Source organism: Oncorhynchus kisutch, linkage group LG2, assembly GCF_002021735.2.
Source record: "Oncorhynchus kisutch isolate 150728-3 linkage group LG2, Okis_V2, whole genome shotgun sequence".
NCBI lineage: Eukaryota > Metazoa > Chordata > Actinopteri > Salmoniformes > Salmonidae > Oncorhynchus > Oncorhynchus kisutch.
This window is the reverse complement of record NC_034175.2, coordinates 4,391,856-4,416,855: the sequence shown is the minus strand read 5'-3', so window position 1 is coordinate 4,416,855 and position 25,000 is coordinate 4,391,856. Positions and strand designations below refer to the sequence as shown.

The window sequence follows — 25,000 nt, the reverse complement described above, 5'->3', positions numbered from 1 at the left end:
AGAGAGGAAAGGAACAAGGCGAGAGAGGAAAGGAACAAGGCGAGAGAGGAAAGGAACAAGGCGAGAGAGGAAAGGAACAAGGCGAGAGAAGAAAGTAACAAGGCGAGACAGGAAAGGAACAAGGCGAGAGAAGAAGTAACAAGGCGAGAGAGGAAAGGAACCAGGCGAGAGAAGAAGTAACAAGGCGAGAGAAGAAGTAACAAGGCGAGAGAAGAAGTAACAAGGCGAGAGAAGAAGTAACAAGGCGAGAGAGGAAAGGAACAAGGCGAGAGAAGAAGTAACAAGGTGAGAGAAGAAAGGAACAAGGCGAGAGAGGAAAGGAACAAGTCGAGAGAAGAAAGTAACAAGGCGAGACAGGAAAGGAACAAGGCGAGAGAGGAAGTAACAAGGCGAGAGAGGAAAGGAACAAGGCGAGAGAAGAAGTAACAAGGTGAGAGAAGAAAGGAACAAGGCGAGAGAGGAAGTAACAAGGCGAGAGAGGAAGTAACAAGGCGAGAGAGGAAGTAACAAGGCGAGAGAAGAAGTAACAAGGTGAGAGAAGAAGTAACAAGGCGAGAGAGGAAGTAACAAGGCGAGAGAAGAAGTAACAAGGTGAGAGAAGAAAGGAACAAGGCGAGAGAGGAAAGGAACAAGGCGAGAGAGGAAAGGAACAAGGCGAGAGAGGAAAGGAACAAGGCGAGAGAGGAAAGGAACAAGGCGAGAGAGGAAAGGAACAAGGCGAGAGAGGAAAGGAACAAGGCGAGAGAAGAAGTAACAAGGCAAGAGAAGAAGTAACAAGGCGAAAGAAGTAACAAGGCGAGAGAAGAAGTAACAAGGCGAGAGAAGAAGTAACAAGGCGAGAGAAGAAGTAACAAGGCGAGAGAAAAAGTAACAAGGCGAGAGAGGAAAGGAACAAGGCGAGAGAGGAAAGGAACAAGGCCTGAGAGGAAAGGAACAAGGCGAGAGAGGAAAGGAACAAGGGGAGAGAGGAAAGGAACTAGGCGAGAGAAGAAAGTAACAAGGCGAGACAGGAAAGGAACAAGGCGAGAGAAGAAGTAACAAGGCGAGAGAGGAAAGGAACCAGGCGAGAAGAAGTAACAAGGCGGAGAGAAGAAGTAACAAGGCGAGAGAAGAAGTAACAAGGCGAGAGAAGAAGTAACAAGGCGAAAGAAGAAGTAACAAGGCGAGAGAAGAAGTAACAAGGCGAGAGAAGAAGTAACAAGGCGAGAGAAGAAGTAACAAGCGAGAGAAGAAGTACAAGGCGAGAGAAAAAGTAACAAGGCGAGAGAGGAAAGGAACAAGGCGAGAGAGGAAAGGAACAAGGCGAGAGAGGAAAGGAACAAGGCGAGAGAGGAAAGGAACAAGGCGAGAGAGGAAAGGAACAAGGCGGAGAAGAAAGTAACAAGGCGAGACAGGAAAGGAACAAGGCGAGAGAAGAAGTAACAAGGCGAGAGAGGAAAGGAACCAGAGCGAGAGAAGAAGTAACAAGGCGAGAGAAGAAGTAACAAGGCGAGAGATAGAAGTAACAAGGCGAGAGAAGAAGTAACAAGGCGAAAGAAGAAGTAACAAGGCGAGAGAAGAAGTAACAAGGCGAGAGAAGAAGTAACAAGGCGAGAGGAAGAAAGTAACAAGGCGAGAGAAGAAGTAACAAGGCGAGAGAAGAAGTAACAAGGCGAGAGAGGAAAGGAACAAGGCGAGAGAGGAAAGGAACAAGGCGAGAGAGGAAAGGAACAAGGGGAGAGAGGAAAGGAACAAGGCGAGAGAAGAAAGTAACAAGGCGAGACAGGAAAGGAACAAGCGAGAGAAGAAGTAACAAGGCGAGAGAGGAAAGGAACCAGGCGGAGAAGAAGTAACAAGGCGAGAGAAGAAGTAACAAGGCGAGAGAAGAAGTAACAAGGCGAGAGAAGAAGTAACAAGGCGAAAGAAGAAGTAACAAGGCGAGAGAAGAAGTAACAAGGCGAGAGAAGAAGTAACAAGGCGAGAGAAGAAGTAACAAGGCGAGAGAAAAGTAACAAGGCGAGAGAGGAAAGGAACAAGGCGAGAGAGGAAAGGAACAAGGCGAGAGAGGAAAGGAACAAGGCGAGAGAGGAAAGGAACAAGGCGAGAGAGGAAAGGAACAAGGCGAGAGAAGAAAGTAACAAGGCGAGACAGGAAAGGAACAAGGCGAGAGAAGAAGTAACAAGGCGAGAGAGGAAAGGAACCAGGCGAGGAGAAGAAGTAACAAGGCGAGAGAAGAAGTAACAAGGCGAGAGAAGAAGTAACAAGGCGAGAGAAGAAGTAACAAGGCGAGAGAGGAAAGGAACAAGGCGAGAGAAGAAGTAACAAGGTGAGAGAAGAAAGGAACAAGGCGAGAGAGGAAAGGAACAAGTCGAGAGAAGAAAGTAACAAGGCGAGACAGGAAAGGAACAAGGCGAGAGAGGAAGTAACAAGGCGAGAGAGGAAAGGAACAAGGCGAGAGAAGAAGTAACAAGGTGAGAGAAGAAAGGAACAAGGCGAGAGAGGAAGTAACAAGGCGAGAGAGGAAGTAACAAGGCGAGAGAGGAAGTAACAAGGCGAGAGAAGAGTAACAAGGTGAGAGAAGAAGTAACAAGGCGAGAGAGGAAGTAACAAGGCGAGAGAGGAAAGGAACAAGGCGAGAGAGGAAAGGAACAAGGCGAGAGAGGAAAGGAAACAAGGCGAGAGAGGAAAGGAACAAGGCGAGAGAGGAAAGGAACAAGGCGAGAGAGGAAAGGAACAAGGCGAGAGAGGAAAGGAACAAGGCGAGAGAAGAAGTAACAAGGCAAGAGAAGAAGTAACAAGGCGAAAGAAGTAACAAGGCGAGAGAAGAAGTAACAAGGCGAGAGAAGAAGTAACAAGGCGAGAGAAGAAGTAACAAGGCGAGAGAAAAAGTAACAAGGCGAGAGAGGAAAGGAACAAGGCGAGAGAGGAAAGGAACAAGGCGAGAGAGGAAAGGAACAAGGCGAGAGAGGGAAAGGAACAAGGTGAGAGAAGAAAGGAACAAGGCGAGAGAGGAAGTAACAAGGCGAGAGAGGAAGTAACAAGGCGAGAGAGGAAGTAACAAGGCGAGAGAAGAAGTAACAAGGTGAGAGAAGAAGTAACAAGGCGAGAGAGGAAGTAACAAGGCGAGAGAGGAAAGGAAACAAGGCGAGAGAGGAAAGGAACAAGGCGAGAGAGGAAAGGAACAAGGCGAGAGAGGAAAGGAACAAGGCGAGAGAGGAAAGGAACAAGGCGAGAGAGGAAAGGAACAAGGCGAGAGAGGAAAGGAACAAGGCGAGAGAAGAAGTAACAAGGCAAGAGAAGAAGTAACAAGGCGAAAGAAGTAACAAGGCGAGAGAAGAAGTAACAAGGCGAGAGAAGAAGTAACAAGGCGAGAGAAGAAGTAACAAGGCGAGAGAAAAGTAACAAGGCGAGAGAAAGTAACAAGGCGAGAAGGAGGAACAAGGCGAGAGAGGAAAGGAACAAGGCGAGAGAGGAAAGGAACAAGGCGAGAGAGGAAAGGAACAAGGCGAGAGAGGAAAGGAACAAGGCCTGAGAGGAAAGGAACAAGGCGAGAGAGGAAAGGAACAAGGGGAGAGAGGAAAGGAACAAGGCGAGAGAAGAAAGTAACAAGGCGAGACAGGAAAGGAACAAGGCGAGAGAAGAAAGTAACAAGGCGAGAGAGGAAAGGAACCAGGCGAGAAGAAGTAACAAGGCGAGAGAAGAAGTAACAAGGCGAGAGAAGAAGTAACAAGGCGAGAGAAGAAGTAACAAGGCGAAAGAAGAAGTAACAAGGCGAGAGAAGAAGTAACAAGGCGAGAGAAGAAGTAACAAGGCGAGAGAAGAAGTAACAAGGCGAGAGAAGAAGTAACAAGGCGAGAGAAAAGTAACAAGGCGAGAGAGGAAAGGAACAAGGCGAGAGAGGAAAGGAACAAGGCGAGAGAGGAAAGGAACAAGGCGAGAGAGGAAAGGAACAAGGCGAGAGAAGAAAGTAACAAGGCGAGACAGGAAAGGAACAAGGCGAGAGAAGAAGTAACAAGGCGAGAGAGGAAAGGAACCAGGCGAGAGAAGAAGTAACAAGGCGAGAGAAGAAGTAACAAGGCGAGAGAAGAAGTAACAAGGCGAGAGAAGAAGTAACAAGGCGAAAGAAGAAGTAACAAGGCGAGAGAAGAAGTAACAAGGCGAGAGAAGAAGTAACAAGGCGAGAGAAGAAGTAACAAGGCGAGAGAAGAAGTAACAAGGCGAGAGAAGAAGTAACAAGGCGAGAGAGGAAAGGAACAAGGCGAGAGAAGAAGTGTGAGGGGAAATCCATCAGAGAATGTGTGTGTTCCCCTCACTGTCTCTCCTGCTCCAGCTGCTCCTCCATGCCGTCCATCTTGGCCTCCAGGGCGGCGACACTGAGCCTGTGTTTTCCCCTGACAGCTCCCTCCATCTCCCCCAGCTTCAGCTTCAGCTCCTTGTTATGCCTCTCCAGAGCCTCCCTGGCCCCCTCAGCCTTCTGGCCCAGGGTCCTCTCTCCCTGCAGCTGCACCGTCAGAGTCTCCACCTGGGGAGGGAGGGGAGACAGAGGGATAGAAAGGGAGATTAAAAACAAGAAACATGGACAAATGTAAATCGAGTCCCGTATACTGTGTGTGTGTGTGTGTCTGTATGTGTGTGTGTGTGTAGGGGTAAGTGTGTGAGAGTGTGTACCTGAAGTGTAGTCTTCCTGTGTCTCTCGGCCACTAGTTCAGCATTGCTTTGCTCCTCCTCCAACTCCTCCTCCAGCTGAGTGACTCGCGCCTCCAACCTCCGCTTCTCATCACACAGAGCCGACCTGACAACACACACACCGTGAGTAATACACACATAATACACAGTAATACACACACCGTGAGTAATACACACACAATACACAGTAATACACACACTGTGAGTAATACACACGCATAATACACAGTAATACACACACCGTGAGTAATACACATGCATAATATACAGTAATACACACACTGTGAGTAATACACACATAATACACAGTAATACACACACCGTGAGTAATACACACGCATAATATACAGTAATACACACACTGTGAGTAATACACACATAATACACAGTAATACACACACCGTGAGTAATACACACGCATAATACACAGTAATACACACACTGTGAGTAATACACACATAATACACAGTAATACACACACCGTAAGTAATACACACGCATAATACACAGTAATACACACACCGTAAGTAATACACACACCGTGAGTAATACACACGCATAATACACAGTAATACACACACCGTGAGTAATACACATGCATAATATACAGTAATACACACACTGTGAGTAATACACACATAATACACAGTAATACACACACAGTGAGTAATACACACACATAATACACAGTAATACACACACTGTGAGTAATACACACATAATGCACAGTAATACACATGCATAATACACAGTAATACACACACCGTGAGTAATACACACGTATAATACACAGTAATACACACACATGAGTACACACACATACAGAAAGGAAAATAGAAAGAGATATACTGACTTCCCGGTAGAGCTGTTGATGATCTCATCAGCCATCTCATCTCTCTCCTGCTGGGCCTGTCTCCTCAGCTTCTCAGACACTGATAAATCCTACACACAGAGAGAGAGAGACAGATAGAGAGAGAAAGAGAGAGACAGACAGAAGGAGAGAGACAGAGAGAGAGAGAGAAAGAGAGGGAGAGAGAGAGAGGGAGAGAAAGAGAGGGCGTTAGCATCCTAAAACAAGAGTTTGTGTCTTCGCAAATCTCTCACACACACACCAGCACACACACCTCTGTAAGCTGCAGTAACTCCGCCTCCAAGGTCTGCAGGCGCTTCTCTGTGTCTTTTGATTGGACGACCACCTCATCACGGGCCAGCTTGGACTCATCCAGTTCACGAAGCACCTCCTTCATCTGAACCTGAGAGAGAGCGAAAAGGAGGGTTGATTAAATATGTTTTTTCACAAGGCTCTGTGCTGGGACCCTTACCGTTCTCATTATAGCTGTGGTTTATATATCAGTTAACTGCATAGCATCTAACCTCAGACCGAGCAAGCAGCATTAGAAAGAAAGAGAGAAGGGGGGTGTAGCTTACCTGCAGTCTCCGTAGCTGCCTAAGCCCCTCCTCCCTGCCGCGATTGGCTGTCTCCACCTGGGCCTCAGCCTCCTGTAGCTCCGCCTCCAGCTGCTTCTTGACGGACATGGCCTGAGAGCGTTGACTCCTCTCCTCCTCTAGCTGGGTCTCCAACTCCCTCACCTGGGGGGGAAGGAGAGAAAGAGAAGAGGAGAGGAGGATGGAAAGAAAGGGAACAGCAGAGAAAGAGAGAAGTTTAGCATCTAATCCAAATGAATAACTGTCTCCCCATATTCAGGCTTGATACACTCCTCTTCTTCTCTCTATACCTGTTTGTTGAGAGACCTCCTCTTCTCCTCTCCTTTCTCCTCCTTGGTGCTGATCTCTCTCTCAAACTGGGCCCTGAGGGCTTGGAGGGTGACCTCGAGCCTCAGCCTGGAGTTCTCCGCCTCCCCCAGCTCCTCCTCCAGCTCCTGGGTCTGAGTGCGCAGGGACTCTGCCTCTGTCTCCAGGGCCCGCCGGGAACGCTCCAACTCATGCACCTGACACAGGAGGAGAGAAATGTGTGAGATACATTTTCACTCTGTAATACAAATACACACATTCTCACACACATTTACACACATTTACACACACACACACACACACACACACACACACACACACACACACACACACACACACACACACACACACACACACACACACACACACACACACACACACACACACACACACACACACACGTACATTCTTCCCCACGTCATCCTGTTGATTGACTAGTTGTTCCATGTCTATGCGGAGCTGCTTGTTAGATCTCTCCAGCTCGTCCCTCTGATCTTGGGCCTCCTGTAAGTGTGGATGGGAACAATGAAGTATCAACACTCACTATTATTTAGATGAAGATGAAAACAACTTTTTATGCTGATAACTGGATCATAATGTGTGTCGTCACTCCAGTGGTACCTGCAGGGCTCGTGCCAGTGCCAGGGAGCGTGTCTCCTTCTCTCTACTGTCTGCCTCGGCCCTGTCTCTCTCCTCAGCCAGCCGGGCACTCACCGCCTTCTCCTCTGACAGGCACTGAGGGGGCAAAGGGCAGGGGTTACATCACGGTTACCTCTCACCTTTAACCTCTAACCCCTGAACTCTGACCTGGTCAAACTTCTTCTGCCTCTTCTCCAGGGTGGTGCAGTTCTGTCTCTCTCTCTGCAGGGCCAGGGTCATGTCCTCTATCTCCTCCCTCAGCCTCTCCCTCTGACGCTCCACGCGTTCTTTCTCCTCCTCCTTCTGTCGTTCTCTCTGGACGGCCTGGTCTAGGTCTCTCTGCAGTTTCCTGCGCGTCTCCTCTCCTGCCTCCACCGCCCCATTCACCTCCTCTGACTGCCTCCGCAACTCAGCCAGCTAGAGGGAGAGAGGGAGAGAGGAAAAGAGGGAGAGAGGGTGAGAGGGAGAGAGGGTGAGAGGGAGAGAGGGAGAGAGGGGAGAGAGGGAGAGAGGAAGAGAGGGAGAGAGGGAGAGGGAGAGAGGGAGAGGGAGAGTGATGGTGAGGAGGAAGATAGACTTACTGTAGAAGACAACTCAACATGTTTTATATTATAATCTAGAGGAAAGGTTTTTTTACACAATGATGATTACCTGCTGAGTGTGAGTCTGTATCTGTCTGGAGAGATCCTTGGCTCTCTCCTCTTCCTCCTCTACTCTCTCCATCAGTCCATTCCTCTCCTCCTCCAAAGCTCTCACCCTGGAGCCCAGAGCCAGCTTCTGACGAGTCTCATCCTGAAGTAGCTCCTGAAAGTGAAAGCAGGAAAGGGATCACGCTCTCCGTAGCCAATGTGAGTAAGACATTTAAACTGGTCAACATTCACAAGGCCGCAGGGCCAGATGGATTACCAGGACGTGTACTCCGAGCATGCGCTGACCAACTGTCTAGTGTCTTCACTAACCACCATAGTCCCTGTGCCCAAGTGTCTCCCTGACCACCATAGTCCCTGTGCCCAAGTGTGTCCCTGACCACCATAGTCCCTGTGCCCAAGTGTCTCCCTGACCACCATAGTCCCTGTGCCCAAGTGCCTCCCTGACCACCATAGTCCCTGTGCCCAAGTGTCTCCCTGACCACCATAGTCTCTGTGCCCAAGTGTCTCCCTGACCACCATAGTCCCTGTGCCCAAGTGCCTCCCTGACCACTATAGTCCCTGTGCCCAAGTGTCTCACTGACCACCATAGTCCCTGTGCCCAAGTGTCTCCCTGACCACCATAGTCCCTGTGCCCAAGTGTGTCCCTGACCACCATAGTCCCTGTGCCCAAGTGCCTCCCTGACCACCATAGTCCCTGTGCCCAAGTGCCTCCCTGACCACTATAGTCCCTGTGCCCAAGTGTCTCACTGACCACCATAGTCCCTGTGCCCAAGTGTCTCACTGACCACCATAGTCCCTGTGCCCAAGTCTCTCCCTGACTACCATAGTCCCTGTTCCCACGTGTCTCACTGACCACCATAGTCCCTGTGCCCAAGTGTCTCCCTGACCACTATAGTCCCTGTGCCCAAGTCTCTCCCTGACCACCATAGTCCCTGTGCCCAAGTACCTCCCTGACCACCATAGTCCCTGTGCCCAAGTCTCTCCCTGACCACCATAGTCCCTGTGCCCAAGTCTCTTCCTGACCACCATAGTCCCTGTGCCCAAGTGTCTCACTGACCACCATAGTCCCTGTGCCCAAGTCTCTCCCTGACCACCATAGTCCCTGTGCCCAAGAGTCTCATCACTGACCACCATAGTCCCTGTGCCCAAGTGTCTCCCTGACCACCATAGTCCCTGTGCCCAAGTGCCTCCCTGACCACTATAGTCCCTGTGCCCAAGTGTCTCACTGACCACCATAGGCCCTGTGCCCAAGTGTCTCACTGACCACCATAGTCCCTGTGCCCAAGTGTCTCCCTGTGCCCAAGAAGATCAAGGTAACCTGCCTAAATAGCCTGCCTAAATGACTACCGTCCCGTAGCACTCACATCTGTAGCCATGAAAATGCTTTGAAAGGCTGGTCATGGCTCACATCAACACCATCATCCCAGAAACCCTAGACCCACTCCAATTTGCATACCGCCCCAACAGATCCACAGATGACGCAATCTCTATTGCACTCAACACTTCCCTTTCCCACCTGGACAAAAGGAACATCAAATCTGTTCATCGACTACAGCTCTCAGCATTCAACACCATAGTGCCCACAAAGCTCATCACTAAGCTAAGGACCCTGGGACCAAACGCCTACCTCTGCAACTGGATCCTAGACTTACTGACAGGCCGCCCCCAGGTGGTAAGGGTAGGAAACAACACATCTGCCACGCTGATCCTCAACACAGGGACCCCTCAGGGGTGCGTGCTTAGTCCCCTCCTGTACACCCTGTTCACTCATGACTGTGTGGCCAAGCACGACTCCAACACCATCATTAAGTTTTCCGTTGACACAACAGTGGTAGGCCTGAACACCGACAACAACGAGACAGCCTATAGGGAGGAGGTCAGAGACCTGGCAGTGTGGTGCCAGGACAACAAACTCTCCTTCAATGTGATCAAGACAAAGGAGATGATTGTGGACTTCATGAAAAGGAGGGCCGAGCAGGACCCCATTCTCATCGACGGGGCTGCAGTGGAGCAGGTTGAGAGCTTCAAGTTCCTTGGTGTCCACATCACCAACAAACTAACATGGTCCAAGCACATCAAGACAGTCGTGAAGAGGGCACGACAAAACCTATTCCCCCTCAGGAGACTGAAAAGATCTGGCATGGGTCCTCAGATCCTCAAAAAGTTCCACAGCAGCACCATCGAGAGCATCCTAGTTGCATCACCGCCTGGTATGGTAACTGCTAGGCCTCCAACAATGCGCTACAGAGGGTAGTGCGTACGGCCCAGTACATCACTGGGGCCAAGCTTCCTGCCATCTAGGACCTCTAGGAAGGCCCTAAAAATTGCCAAAGACTCCAGCCACCCTAGTCATAGACTGTTCTCTCTGCTACCGCACGGCAAGTGGTACCGGAGCGCCAAGTCTAGGTCCAAAAGGCTTCTTAACAGCTTCTACCCCCATAAGACTGCTAAACAGCTAATCAAATGGCTACCCAGACTATTTGCATTGACCCCCCCTTTTTTACACTGCTGCTACTCTCTGTTTATAATCTATGCATCGTCACTTTACCTCTACCTACATGTACATATTACCTCAATTACCTCGACTAACCTGTACCCCTGCAGATTAACTCGGTACCCCCTGTATATAGCCACACTATTGTTATTTTATTGTTGTTCTTTTATTTGTTACTTTAGTTTATTTACTAAATATTTTTCTTAAAACTGCATTGTTGGTTAAGGGCTTGTAAGCATTTCACAGTAAGGTCTACCTACACCTGTTGTATTCTGTGCATGTGACAAATAACATTTGATTTGATATCAACATGGAAGTGGTTAAAAACAGAGGATGAAGGAGTTGGCAGTGTGTGTGTGTGTGTGTGTGTGTGTGTGTGTGTGTGTGTGTGTGTACCTGAGCGTCGTGGAGCTGGCTCTCCAGGCTGCTGACCTCCTTGTTGAGATGGAGGGATTTGGAGTCAGAGGAGGAGAGAGAACTAGAGAGGGTCTCCATCTCAGACTGTAGCTTGTGCAGTCGCTCCTCTCTCTCCTCCCTCTCTCTGTCGGCCTGTGCGAGGCGTGCGGTCAGCTCCTGGAGTTGGCCCTCTGCCCTCTTGCGGCCCCTCTCACTCTCCATGCGGCCCCCCTGCAGGGACTTCAGCTCTGAGGCCAAGCTCCCCCTCTCATCCTCTAATAGAGTCTTGGCCTTCTCTAGGGACTGACGGGCCTGGGGAGACCATATAACATCAGGAATTACTACATACCATACGCATAGAAACACTATGTTACAGACGTCTCAGTGACCAGTCTACAGAGAGAGAATAGCTTGCAGGAGTCACTGCAGACACTGTACTGAGGGAATAACACACGCAATATGCACAGAGAGTCACTGCATAGGCTACATTCTGTGTGTGACTCACCCGCTTGCTGTTGTCCAGTTGTTCCTGCAGGTTGTCTATGGCAGAACAGTGCTTGACTCTGAGCTCTGAGAGCTGGGCCTCGTGACGTCTCGTCTCCCCCTCAACACACCTCTGGAGCTCCCCCAGCTCTGCCTCTCTACGAGACCTGAGTTCCTGCTGGGCCGCCGTGGTGTCCAGTGTGTCTTCCAGCTCTGTCCTCAAGGCCTCCAGCTCCTCCCCCAGGTCTCTCCTCTGTTTCTCTGCCCTCTCTCTCATCCCTCGTTCATTCTCCACTTCCTCCTTCAGCTCTGAAACCTGAGACATGGCCTCTCTCAGAGCCCTCTGAGCCTCAGTCCTTCGTGCACCCTCCTCCTCCAACCTGGGAGAAAGAGAGAGAGAAGTCAAATATGGTGTTCCGCAAGGCACTGTGCTGGAACCGTTTCGATTACCATTATCGAGAGAGAAAGCAGTTTTGTAACACTATGCAAATGAGGGGGTTGATATTTCCACTCTTCTCAAGGTATGTGAATATACAGTATAGATTTCCTCTCACCTCCCCTGTAGGGTTGTGATATCTTTCTCTCTCTGAGCCAGGGTGCCCCTGAGTTCAGCGGACAGTAGTCCCAGGTCAGAGAGCTGCTCCTGGGCTTCCACAGCTTCTCCCTCCATCCTCCTCCTCCACTTCTCCTGCTCCAGACGACCCTGCTCCTCACGCTTCAACCGATCTACAGGAGTGAGGGGGAAGAAGAGAAAGAAAATTGAAAATAATTCATACCAGGACAAGTATCTGAAACAGTGTTGAGTGTGCAGCAAGTTCATCAAAAGTATGCATAACAAGTGCCATCAGTTAGGAACAAGCTTTACCTTCCAGGTCAGCAATGACTGCTTCCTGTTTGTTTTTCAGTTTGTTGAGACTCTTGGTCTTCTCCTCTTCCTCAGTCAGTGAGTCTGTCACCTCATTCAACCTCTCCTCCAGCTGCTTCTTCTCCTGAGAGACAGAGACAACATGGATAAATGAAGAGTGAACCCTGGGTTAGTCAGCTTCTATAAAGCCATTCAGTCATGTCCAGCTGAGTGAACCCTGGGTTAGTAAGCTTCTATAAAGCCCTTCAGTCCTGTCCAGCTGAGTCAACCCTGGGTTAGTCAGCTTCTATAAAGTCCTTCAGTCCTGTCCAGCTGAGTCAATCCTGGGTTAGTAAGCTTCTATAAAGCCCTTCAGTTCTGTCCAGCTGAGTGAACCCTGGGTTAGTAAGCTTCTATAAAGCCCTTCAGTCCTGTCCAGCTGAGTGAACCCTGGGGTAGTCAGCTTCTATAAATCCCTTCAGTCCTGTCTAGCTGAGTAAACCCTGGGTTAGTCAGCTTCTATAAAGCCCTTCAGTCATGTCCAGCTGAGTAAACCCTGGGTTAGTCAGCTTCTATAAAGCCCTTCAGTCCTGTCCAGCTGAGTCAACCCTGGGTAGGTCAGCTTCTATAAAGCCCTTCAGTTCTGTCCAGCTGAGTCAACCCTGGGTAGGTCAGCTTCTATAAATCCCTTCAGTCATGTCCAGCTGAGTGAACCCTGGGTAGGTCAGCTTCTATAAAGCCCTTCAGTCATGTCCAGCTGAGTGAACCCTGGGTAGGTCAGCTTCTATAAAGCCCTTCAGTCCTGTCCAGCTGAGTGAACCCTGGGTAGGTCAGCTTCTATAAAGCTCTTCAGTCCTGTCCAGCTGAGTGAACCCTGGGATAGTCAGCTTCTATAAAGCCCTTCAGTCCTGTCCAGCTGAGTGAACCCTGGGATAGTCAGCTTCTATAAAGCCCTTCAGTCCTGTCCAGCTGAGTGAACCCTGGGATAGTCAGCTTCTATAAAGCCCTTCAGTTCTGTCCAGCTGAGTGAACCCTGGGTAGGTCAGCTTCTATAAAGCACTTCAGTCATGTCCAGCTGAGTGAACCCTGGGGTAGTCCAGGGTTTATACTGTAGCCAGTGTAACTGTGGTTACCTTGCTGAGGCGGTCTCTCTCTGTTCTCCAGTGCTCAGCATCTCTGTCTCCAGACTCTTGACCTTGGTCTCCAGGGTAACCTTCTCCAATTGGAGGCGCTGTCTGGCCGACTCCTCCTCCTCCAACTGCTCCTCCAGATCCTGAGGAGTAGAGGGAGAGGGGAGGAGAGGAGAGGAGAGAGAGGGAAATGGGAGGAGAGAAGGAGGGAGAGGGGAGGAGAGAGAGGGAAAGGGGAGGAGAGAAGAAGGGAGAGAGGAAGAGAGGAGGAGAGAGGGAGAGGGGAGGAGTGACAGAACATTAGAGAGACTAAGAGATCCAGTTATTCAGCAGAGCCTCTCATCTAAAGTTCCACAACAATGCTGCTCTCTTCCTCATTATCATGTGCTTCATGTCCCCTTCTCTGTCTTCCACTCTCCCACTGTCCTGTACCGTCACGTGCTGCTGCATCTTCTTCTTCTCATTGGTCATCTGAACGGCCCTCTCCTCCTCCTCCTCCAATCGTCCCTCCAGCTCCCCAGGATTTCCTCCAACTCCTGCTTCCTGCTGACCAGTCTGGCCCTCATCTCCTCCGCCTCAGCAAACAGCCCGCTCCGCCTGCAGCTGGTCTGTCAGCACCGCCTTCTCCTCCATCAGCTAGGAACCAGGGATGAGAGGGAGAAAGGGACAGGGAGGTAAGTGTTCTGGTCTCTCTACCTGCTGGTGCTTTATTATCAGATGTGTTTGACACACACAGAGAGAGAGAGAGAGATACAGAGAGAGAGAGAGAGAGAGAGAGAGAAGAGAGAGAGAAAGAGAGAGAGAGAGAGATACAGAGAGAGATACAGAGAGAGAGAGAGAGAGAGAGCGAGATACAGAGAGAGATACAGAGAGAGAGAGAGAAAACAGAGAAGAGAAGAGAGAGATACAGAAGCAGAGGAGAGAGAGAGAGAGAGAGATACAGAGAGAGATACAGAAGAGAGAGAGAGAGAGAGAGAGAGAGAAAGAGAGAGAGAGAGAGATACAGAGAGAGATACAGAGAGAGAGAGAGATACAGAGAGATACAGAGAGAGAGAGATACAGAGAGAGATACAGAGAGAGATACAGAGAGAGAGAGAGAGAGAGAGAGAGAGAGAGACAGAATAACTGTCCACTGTGACTGACCCAAACTTAAGGAAAGCTTTGACTATGTACAGACTTAGTGAGCATAGCCTTGCTATTGAGAGGGCGCCTTAGGCAGACATGGCTCTCAAGAGAAGACAGGCTATGTGCACACTGCCCACAAAATGAGGTGGAAACTGAGCTGCACTTCCTAACCTCCTGTCCAACGTATGACCAAATTAGAGATACATATTTCCCTCAGATTGCAAAGAATTCGAAAACAAATCCAATTTTGATAAACTCCCATATCTACTGGGTGAAATTCCACAGTGTGCCATCACAGCAGCAAGATTTGTGACCTGTTGCCACAAGAAAAAGGGCAACCAGTGAAGAACAAACACCATATTTACCAGTAAATACAACCCATATTTATGCTTATTTATTTTCCCTTGTACTTTAACCATTTGTACATTGTTACAACACTGTGTATATATAATATGACATGTGTAATGTATTTATTGTTCTGAAACTTCTCTATGTGTAATGTTTACTGTTAATTTTTATTGTTTATTTCACTTCATATATTATCTACCTCACTTGCGTTGGCAATGTTAACACATGTTTCCCATGCCAATAAAGCCCCTTGAATTGAATTGAGAGGGAGAGAGAGAGACCTCCAGATAGATAGATAGATACACCTCCAGATAGATAGATAGATACACCTCCAGATAGATAGATAGATAGATAGATACACCTCCAGAGAGATAGATATACACCTCCAGATAGATAGATAGATACACCTCCAGAGAGATAGATAGATACACCTCCAGATATATATATTGATACACCTCCAGATAGATAGATAGATAAACCTCCAGATAGACAGATACACCTCCAGATAGATAGATAAACCTCCAGATAGATAGATAGATACACCTCCAGATAGATATATAGATATACCTCCAGATAGATAGATATATACACCTCCAGATAGATAGATACACCTCCAGAGAGATAGATATATACACCTCCAGATAGATAGATTGATACACCTCCAGATAGATAGATTTAGAAACCTCCAGATAGATCAATTGATACACCTCCAGATAGATAGATTGATACAACTCCAGATAGATAGATAGATACACCTCCAGAGAGATAGATAGATACACCTCCAGATAGATAGATAAACCTCCAGATAGATATATACATCTCCAGATAGATTGATAGAGAAACATCCAGAGAGATAGATAGACACACCTCCAGATATATAGATAGAGAAACCCCGAGATAGATAGATAGAGAAACCTCCAGATAGAGAAACCTCAAGATAGATAGATAGAGAAACCTCCAGATAGAAAGATAGATAGACCTCCAGATAGATATATAGATATATACACCTCCAGATAGATAGATATACCTCCAGATAGATAGATAGAGAAACCTCCAGATAGATAGATAGATAGATAGATACACCTCCAGATAGATATATATACCTCCAGATAGATAGATATAGAAACCTCCAGATAGATGGATACACCTCCAGATAGATAGATACACCTCCAGATAGATAGATAGAGAAACCTCCAGATAGATAGATAGATACACCTCCAGATAGATAGATACGCCTCCAGATAGATATATACACCTCCAGATAGATAGATATATAAACCTCCAGATAGATAGAGAAACCTCCAGATAGATAGATAAACCTCCAGATAGATAGAGAAACCTCCAGATAGATAGATAGATACACCTCTAGATAGATAGATAGATAGATAGATACACCGCCAGATAGATAGATAAACCTCCAGATAGATAGATAGAGAAACCTCCAGATAGATAGATAAACCTTCAGATAGATAGATAAACTCCAGATAGATAGATAGACCTCCAGATAGATAAATATATAAACCTCCAGATAGATAAATATATAAACCTCCAGATAGATAGATAAACCTTCAGATAGACAGATAGATAAACTTCCAAATAGATAGATAGACCTCCAGATAGGTAGATAAACCTCCAGATAGATAGATACACCTCCAGATAGATAGATAGACCTCCAGATAGATAAATATATAAACCTCCAGATAGATAAATATATAAACCTCCAGAAAGATAAATAGATAAACCTCCAGATAGATACATAGAGAAACCTCCAGAAAGATAAATAGAGAAAGGAAAGGTATGTTACCTGTATGTGTTTCTTGTCCAGATCAGTGTAGTCCTGTTCCACTCTGGTCAGGTTGTCTTTGGCATTCTTAAGCTCCGACTCCCGCACCTGGATCTCCTCGTCCTGACGAGTCACCTGCAGCAGAGGCTTCACCTGGGGGCCACGGGTCAGAGGTCACGGGTTAGGTCACATACAGTGGGGCAAAAAAGTATTTAGTCAGCCACCAATTGTGCAAGTTCTCCAACTTAAAAAGATGAGAGAGGCCTGTAATTTTCATCATAGGTATACTTCAACTATGGCAGACAAAATGAGGAAAAAAAATCCAGAAAATCACATTGTAGGATTTTTATTGAATTTATTTGCAAATTATGGTGGAAAATAAGTATTTGGTCACCTACAAACAAGCAAGATTTCTGTCTCTCACAGACCTGTAACCTCTTCTTTAAGAGGCTCCTCTGTCCTCCACTCGTTACCTGTATTAATGGCACCTGTTTGAACTTGTTATCAGTATAAAAGACACCTGTCCACAACCTCAAACAGTCACACTCCAAACTCCACTATAGCCAAGACCAAAGAGCTGTCAAAGGACACCAGAAACAAAATTGTAGACATGCACCAGGCTGGGAAGACTGAATCTGCAATAGGTAAGCAGCTTGGTTTGAAGAAATCAACTGTGGGAGCAATTATTAGGAAATGGAAGACATTCAAGACCACTGATAATCTCCCTCGATCTGGGGCTCCACGCAAGATCTCACCCCGTGGGGTCAAAATGATCACAAGAACGGTGAGCAAAAATCCCAGAACCACACGGGGGGACCTAGTGAATGACCTGCAGAGAGCTGGGACCAAAGTAACAAAGCCTACCATCAGTAACACACTACGCCGCCAGGGACTCAAATCCTGCAGTGCCAGACGTGTTCCCCTGCTTAAGCCAGTACATGTCCAGGCCAGTCTGAAGTTTTCTAGAGAGCATTTGGATGATCCAGAAGAGGATTGGGAGAATGTCATATGGTCAGATGAAACCAAAATAGAATGGGGGTGGAAACATCATGCTTTGGGGCTGTTTTTCTGCAAAGGGACCAGGACGACTGATCCGTGTAAAGGAAAGAATGAATGGGGCCATGTATCGTGAGATTTTGAGTGAAAACCCCCTTCCATCAGCAAGGGCATTGAAGATGAAACGTGGCTGGGTCTTTCCGCATGACAATGATCCCAAACACACCGCCCCGGGCAACGAAGTGTGGCTTCGTAAGAAGCATTTCAAGGTCCTGGAGTGGCCTAGCCAGTTTCCAGATCTCAAACCCATAGAAAATCTTTGGAGGGAGTTGAAAGTCTGTGTTGCCCAGCAACAGCCCCAAAACATCACTGCTCTAGAGGAGATCTGCATGGAGGAATGGGCCAAAATACCAGCAACAGTATGTGAAAACCTTGTGAAGACTTTTGACCTCTGTCATTGCCAACAAAGGGTATATAACAAAGTATTGAGATAAACTTTTGTTATTGACCAAATACTTATTTTCCACCATCATTTGCAAATTAATTCATTAAAAATCCTACAATGTGATTTTCTGGATTATTTTTCTCATTTTGTCTGTCACAGTTGAAGTGTACCTATGATGAAAATTAGAGGCCTCTCTCATCTTTTTAAGTGGGAGAACTTGCACAATTGGTGGCTGACTAAATACTTTTTTGCCCCACTGTACCTGTGCTAGAGTGTGTATGTGTTTGTGTGTGGGTATGTGTGTGTGTGTGTACCTTGGTGAACAGCCTCCACCATTGCCAGTTCCTGAGTTTGAGGTAGGCAGCACAGTTCCTCTGCATCACTCTCATAGCACTCAGCTGCTGCTGCTTCTTCAGGAAGGCCCTACAGATAGTCAACACAGAGAGAGAAAACACAGAGAGAGACAGAGAGAGAGACAGAGAGAGTCAACACAGAGAGAGACAGAGTGTCAACACAGAGAGAGACAGAGATAGTCAACACAGAGAGAGACAGAGAGAGAGACAGAGAGTCAACACAGAGAGAGAGACAGAGAGTCAACACAGAGAGAGACAGAGAGACAGAGAGAGACAGAGAGTGTCAACACAGAGAGAGACAGAGAGTCAACACAGAGAGAGAAAACAGAGAGAGAGTCAACACAGAGAGAGACAATGAGAGTCAACACAGAGAGTCAACACAGAGAGAGAGACAGAGAGAGTCAACACAGAGAGAGTTAACACAGAGAGAGACAGAGAGAGAGAGTCAACACAGAGAGTCAACACAGAGACTCTCAGCTGCTGCTGCTTCTTCAGGAAGGCCCTACAGAGAGTCAACACAGAGAGAGAAAACACAGAGAGAGACAGAGAGAGAGACAGAGAGAGTCAACACAGAGAGAGAAAACACAGAGAGAGACAGAGAGAGAGACAGAGAGAGTCAACACAGAGAGAGAAAACACAGAGAGAGAGACAGAGAGAGTCAACACAGAGAGAGAAAACACAGAGAGAGACAGAGAGAGAGACAGAGAGAGTCAACACAGAGAGAGACAGAGAGAGAGACAGAGAGAGTCAACACAGAGAGAGACAGAGAGAGAGACAGAGAGAGTCAACACAGAGAGAGAAACACAGAGAGAGACAGAGAGAGAGACAGAGAGAGTCAACACAGAGAGAGACAGAGAGAGAGACAGCGAGAGTCAACACAGAGAGAGACAGAGAGAGTCAACACAGAGAGAGAAATAACAGAGAGAGACAGAGAGAGAGACAGAGAGAGTCAACACAGAGAGAGACAGAGAGAAAGACAGAGAGAGAAAACACAGAGAGAGACAGAGAGAGAGAGAGACAGAGAGAGAGACAGAGAGAGTCAACACAGAGAGAGACAGAGAGAGAGACAGAGAGAGTCAACACAGAGAGAGACAGAGAGAGAGACAGAGAGAGTCAACACAGAGAGAGAAAACACAGAGAGAGACAGAGAGAGAGACAGAAAGAGTCAACACAGAGAGAGACAGAGAGAGAGACAGAGAGAGTCAACACAGAGAGTCAACACAGAGACTCTCAGCTGCTGCTGCTTCTTCAGGAAGGCCCTACAGAGAGTCAACACAGAGAGAGAAAACACAGAGAGAGACAGAGAGAGACAGAGAGAGTCAACACAGAGAGAGAAAACACAGAGAGAGACAGAGAGACAGAGAGAGTCAACACAGAGAGAGAAAACACAGAGAGAGACAGAGAGAGAGACAGAGAGAGTCAACACAGAGAGAGACAGAGAGAGAGACAGAGAGAGTCAACACAGAGAGAGAAAGAGAGAGAGACAGAGAGAGTCAACACAGAGAGAGAAAACACAGAGAGAGACAGAGAGAGTCAACACAGAGAGAGAAAGAGAGAGAGACAGAGAGAGTCAACACAGAGAGAGTCAACACAGAGAGAGCCAGAGAGAGTCAACACAGAGAGAGAAAACACAGAGAGAGACAGAGACAGAGAGAGTCAACACAGAGAGAGAAAGAGAGAGAGACAGAGAGAGTCAACACAGAGAGAGAAAGAGAGAGACAGAGAGAGTCAACACAGAGAGAGAAAACACAGAGAGAGACAGAGAGAGAGACAGAGAGAGTCAACACAGAGAGAGAAAGAGAGAGAGACAGAGAGAGTCAACACAGAGAGAGAAAACACAGAGAGAGACAGAGAGAGAGACAGAGAGAGTCAACACAGAGAGAGACAGAGAGAGAGACAGAGAGAGTCAACACAGAGAGAGAAAACACAGAGACAGAGAGAGAGACAGAGAGAGTCAACACAGAGAGAGACAGAGAGAGAGACAGAGAGAGTCAACACAGAGAGAGACAGAGAGAGTCAACACAGAGAGAGAAAACACAGAGAGAGACAGAGAGAGAGACAGAGAGAGTCAACACAGAGAGAGACAGAGAGAGAGACAGAGAGAGACAGAGAGAGAGACAGAGAGAGAGACAGAGAGAGAAAACACAGAGAGAGACAGAGAGAGAGACAGAGAGAGACAGAGAGAGAGACAGAGAGAGTCAACACAGAGAGAGAAAACACAGAGAGAGACAGAGAGAGTCAACACAGAGAGAGAGAGAGACAGAGAGAGTCAACACAGAGAGAGAAAACACAGAGAGAGACAGAGAGAGTCAACACAGAGAGAGAAAACACAGAGAGAGACAGAGAGAGAGACAAAGAGAGTCAACACAGAGAGAGACAGAGAGAGTCAACACAGAGAAAGAGAGAGACAGAGAGAGTCAACACAGAGAGAGAAAACACAGAGAGACACAGAGAGAGAGACAGAGAGAGTCAACACAGAGAGAGAAAACACAGAGAGAGACAGAGAGAGTCAACACAGAGAGAGAAAACACAGAGAGAGACAGAGAGAGAGACAGAGAGAGTCAACACAGAGAGAGACAGAGAGAGTCAACACAGAGAGAGACAGAGTGTCAACACAGAGAGAGAAAACACAGAGAGAGACAGAGAGAGAGACAGAGAGAGTCAACACAGAGAGAGACAGAGAGAGACAGAGAGTCAACACAGAGAGAGACAGAGAGAGACAGAGAGTGTCAACACAGAGAGAGACAGAGAGTCAACACTGAGAGAGAAAACACAGAGAGAGTCAACACAGAGAGAGACAATGAGAGTCCAACACAGAGAGTCAACACAGAGAGTCAACACAGAGAGAGAGACAGAGAGAGTCAACACAGAGAGAGGTTAACACAGAGAGAGACAGAGAGAGAGAGTCAACACAGAGAGTCAACATAGAGAGAGACAGAGAGAGTCAACACAGAGAGAGACAGAGAGTGTCAACACAGAGAGAGACAGGAGACAGAGAGTCAACACAGAGAGAGAAAACACAGAGAGAGACAGAGAGAGTCAACACAGAGAGAGACAGAGAGAGAGACAGAGAGAGTCAACACAGAGAGACAAAGACACACACTAAAACACACCTGCGTGCGAGGAATCCTCGGGCAGCGCTCTGGAAGCGTATGATGGTGTCAGTGATCTTCAGGTCTCTCTCCTCCTCCAGGTGACCTAAGACTCCAGCCCTGAAGAACACTTTGCTCTGCCCAACTCTGAACAGGTTACGGTCCAGCTCCAACGCACTGATCTGGAGACAGAGAGAGGACGGATACAAAGTTGAAATCACGTCCATATATGCATGTGCTTCAACACACAGGGCCCTATTTTGGTAAACGACAGTACAGCTTAGCTGTTCAATGGGACTCACCATGAGTTCACAGGCCTGCTTCCCGTCCATGAAGGTACGAGGGATAGCATTAGGAGTCAGGATCTCATACCTACAGGAAGAGACAGAGAGACTGGGACTGTGTTCTCTACATGACAACATCAACTGACAGGCGAATGTGTGTTTCTGTGGCTGTGAGACAAACGGTTACGATAGCCATCATTGTGGATGTTAAGTGTTTCCTCTTGCCAGACCCGCTCCCATGTTACCTCTGTCTGAACTCCTGGAAGGGGATGCGGTTGGGGAAGCCCTGTCTGCAGATACGGATCCCTCTAGACTCCATTACACCTCAGCTGGTCCAGAACAAGATGGGGAGTCAGCTTACCAGACTGACAGACAGACAGAGAGAGAGAGAGAGGAGAGAGAGAGAGAGAGAGAGAGAGAGAGAGAGAGAGAGAGAGAGAGAGAGAGAGAGAGAGAGAGCGAGAGAGAGAGAGAGAGAGAGAGAGGGAGAGAGAGAGAGAGAGAAAGAAAGGGAGAGAGAGAGAGAGAGAGAGAGAGAGAGAGAGAGAGAGAGAGAAAAGACAGACACAGAGAGACAGACAGAGAGACAGTCAGAGAGACAGTCAGAGACAGTCAGAGAGAGTAGGGTTATGACCTGTGGTTGAATATATAGTCTGTCTGTTTGAGAGATGGAGGGAAATCAATCAATAGCCTGGCTGTGTGAGCATCCTAACCCTCCCCTCTCTTCTCCCCTCCTCCTCTCCTCTCTTCCTCTCCTCTCTCACCTTCTTCTCGTGGTTGGGGATGATACAGCGGAGGAAGTTTGGGTTGGTGTTGCGTAGTGTTGCCATCAGCTTGGTGAGGGACTCCTTGTAGAGCTGACCCACGGTCCTGAACATCCCCTTCTTAGTCTTCAGCCCCGCCCCGAAGTTGACCGGCCCACTGTTGGTGTCGTTCGACACCTGGTCCAGCCCTACGGGCCTCTCCACTACACGCAGAGGACGTCACAGTTAGAACAGCTCTGATTGGTGGGTTGGTGGTGGAGGGACCAGAGCTACAGATATGAGTTTGGCCAACTAGGTTAGAGATTTGGAACGGGCTCCATGTTGGTGGGAGAGGTTTCAGTTAACACTGTAGTTAGAATGCAAATGACAATGTTAGTGTCATGGGGGGCTTGGTGCCAACATGGAAGACAGTTTATCAAACTCTGTATATCTGTGGCTCTGGTTGGGGCCATTGTGATGCCAGAGAAAATGGAGAAACTAATATAGGGCTTTTTCAGGATCTGAAATGTTGCAGGAGGTTTCTCTGTGGTCACTGTTTCTCTGTGGTCAATGTTTCTCTGTGGTCAATGTTTCTCTGTGGTCAATGTTTCTCTGTGGTCAATGTTTCTTGACCATACTTGCTGTTTTGTAAAAACACGTGTAGCAAAACCGTTCGCAACTGTTTAAGTATTCTGAACGTAGCCCTGGTGAGGATGTGAGAGCAGTGCCTTGTGGTTTATGGAGCTTCTATAGAAATGAAGTGAATTCCTTCAGAATGTTGCAAAAGATTTCAAAAGCAACGCATGAACCCCAGACCATCACAGCACTGTCACTAAAAGCAAATCAACAACAATATCTAAGTACAAATGTAAAGTGAGAAAAATAGAAAAGAGTTGAGTAAGAAATGTATACTCAAACAGAGTTGAGAAGTATTCAGAGGACAACAGTAACCACATGGTACTAACATGACACTACAAACCACACCACTCACACACAACACAACACAACACACCAGGGGTCTACCAGGCACTGGGGGGGGGGGGGAGTGAAACAAGCAGACGTAGGAAGAAACCTACTGTCAGAGCCATTGGTCTGCAGTGTGGCATAGGAGTCAAAGAAATATACTCGAGGAGAGTCTGAATATCTGAGGTAGGAGAGGAGGAAGGCAAAATGGAAAAAAGAGGAGGGACAGAGGGAGAAGAAGGTGGACAGAGGGAGAAGAAGGTGGACAGAGGGAGAAGAAGGTGGACAGAGGGAGAAGAAGATGCACAGAGGGAGAAGAAGGTGGACAGAGGGAGAAGAAGGTGGACAGAGGGAGAAGAAGGTGGACAGAGGGGGAAGAAGGTGGACAGAGGGAGAAGAAGGTGGACAGAGGGATAAAAAGGTGGACAGAGGGGGAAAGAAGGTGGACAGAGGGGGAAGAGGGTGGACAGAGGGAGAAGAAGGTGGACAGAGGGATAAGAAGGTGGACAGAGGGAGAAGAAGATGCACAGAGGGAGAAGAAGGTGGCAGAGGGAGAAGAAGGTGGACAGAGGGAGAAGAAGGTGGACAGAGGGAGAAGAAGATGCACGAGGGAAGAAGAAGGTGGACAGAGGGAGAAGAAGGTGGACAGAGGGAGAAGAAGGTGGACAGAGGGAGAACAAGGTGGACAGAGGGAGAAGAAGGTGGACAGAGGGAGAAGAAGGTGGACAGAGGGAGAAGAAGGTGGACAGAGGGAGAAGAAGGTGGACAGAGGGGGAAGAGGTGGACAGAGGGAGAAGAAGGTGGACAGAGGGATAAGAAGGTGGACAGAGGGAGAAGAAGGTGGACAGAGGGGGAAGAAGGTGGACAGAGGGATAAGAAGGTGGACAGAGGGAGAAGAAGGTGGACAGAGGGGGAAGAAGGTGGACAGAGGGAGAAGAAGGTGGACAGAGGGATAAAAAGGTGGACAGAGGGGGAAGAAGGTGGACAGAGGGGGAAGAAGGTGGACAGAGGGAGAAGAAGGTGGACAGAGGGAGAAGAAGGTGGACAGAGGGATAAGAAGGTGGACAGAGGGAGAAGAAGATGCACAGAGGGAGAAGAAGGTGGACAGAGGGAGAAGAAGGTGGACAGAGGGAGAAGAAGGTGGACAGAGGGAAAGAAGGTGGACAGAGGGAGAAGAAGGTGGACAGAGGGAGAAGAAGATGCACAGAGGGAGAAGAAAGTGGACAGAGGGAAGAAGAAGGTGGACAGAGGGAGAAGAAGGTGGACAGAGGGGGAAGAAGGTGACAGAGGGAGAAGAAGGTGGACAGAGGGATAAAAGGTGGACAGAGGGGGAAGAAGGTGGACAGAGGGGGAAGAAGGTGGACAGAGGGAGAAGAGGTGGACAGAGGGATAAGAAGGTGGACAGAGGGAGAAGAAGATGCACAGAGGGAGAAGAAGGTGGACAGAGGGAGAAGAAGGTGGACAGAGGGAGAAGAAGGTGGACAGAGGGAGAAGAAGGTGGACAGAGGGAGAAGAAGGTGGACAAAGGGAGAAGAAGGTGGACAGAGGGAGAAGAAGGTGGACAGAGGGAGAACAAGGTGGACAGAGGGAGAAGAAGGTGGACAGAGGAGAAGAAGGTGGACAGAGGGAGAAGAAGGTGGACAGAGGGAGAAGAAGATGCACAGAGGGAGAAGAAGGTGGACAGAGGGATAAGAAGGTGGACAGAGGGAGAAGAAGGTGGACAGAGGGGGAAGAAGGTGGACAGAGGGAGAAGAAGGTGGACAGAGGGAGAAGAAGGTGGACAGAGGGGGAAGAAGGTGGACAGAGGGAGAAGAA

At 48.1% G+C, this 25,000-nt stretch overlaps 1 pseudogene; it reads right to left on the bottom strand.

The window, feature by feature from the left end:
* LOC109885949 (myosin-10-like) overlaps positions 1-25,000 on the bottom strand; it is a 73,879-nt pseudogene that overhangs the window by 9,014 nt on the left and 39,865 nt on the right.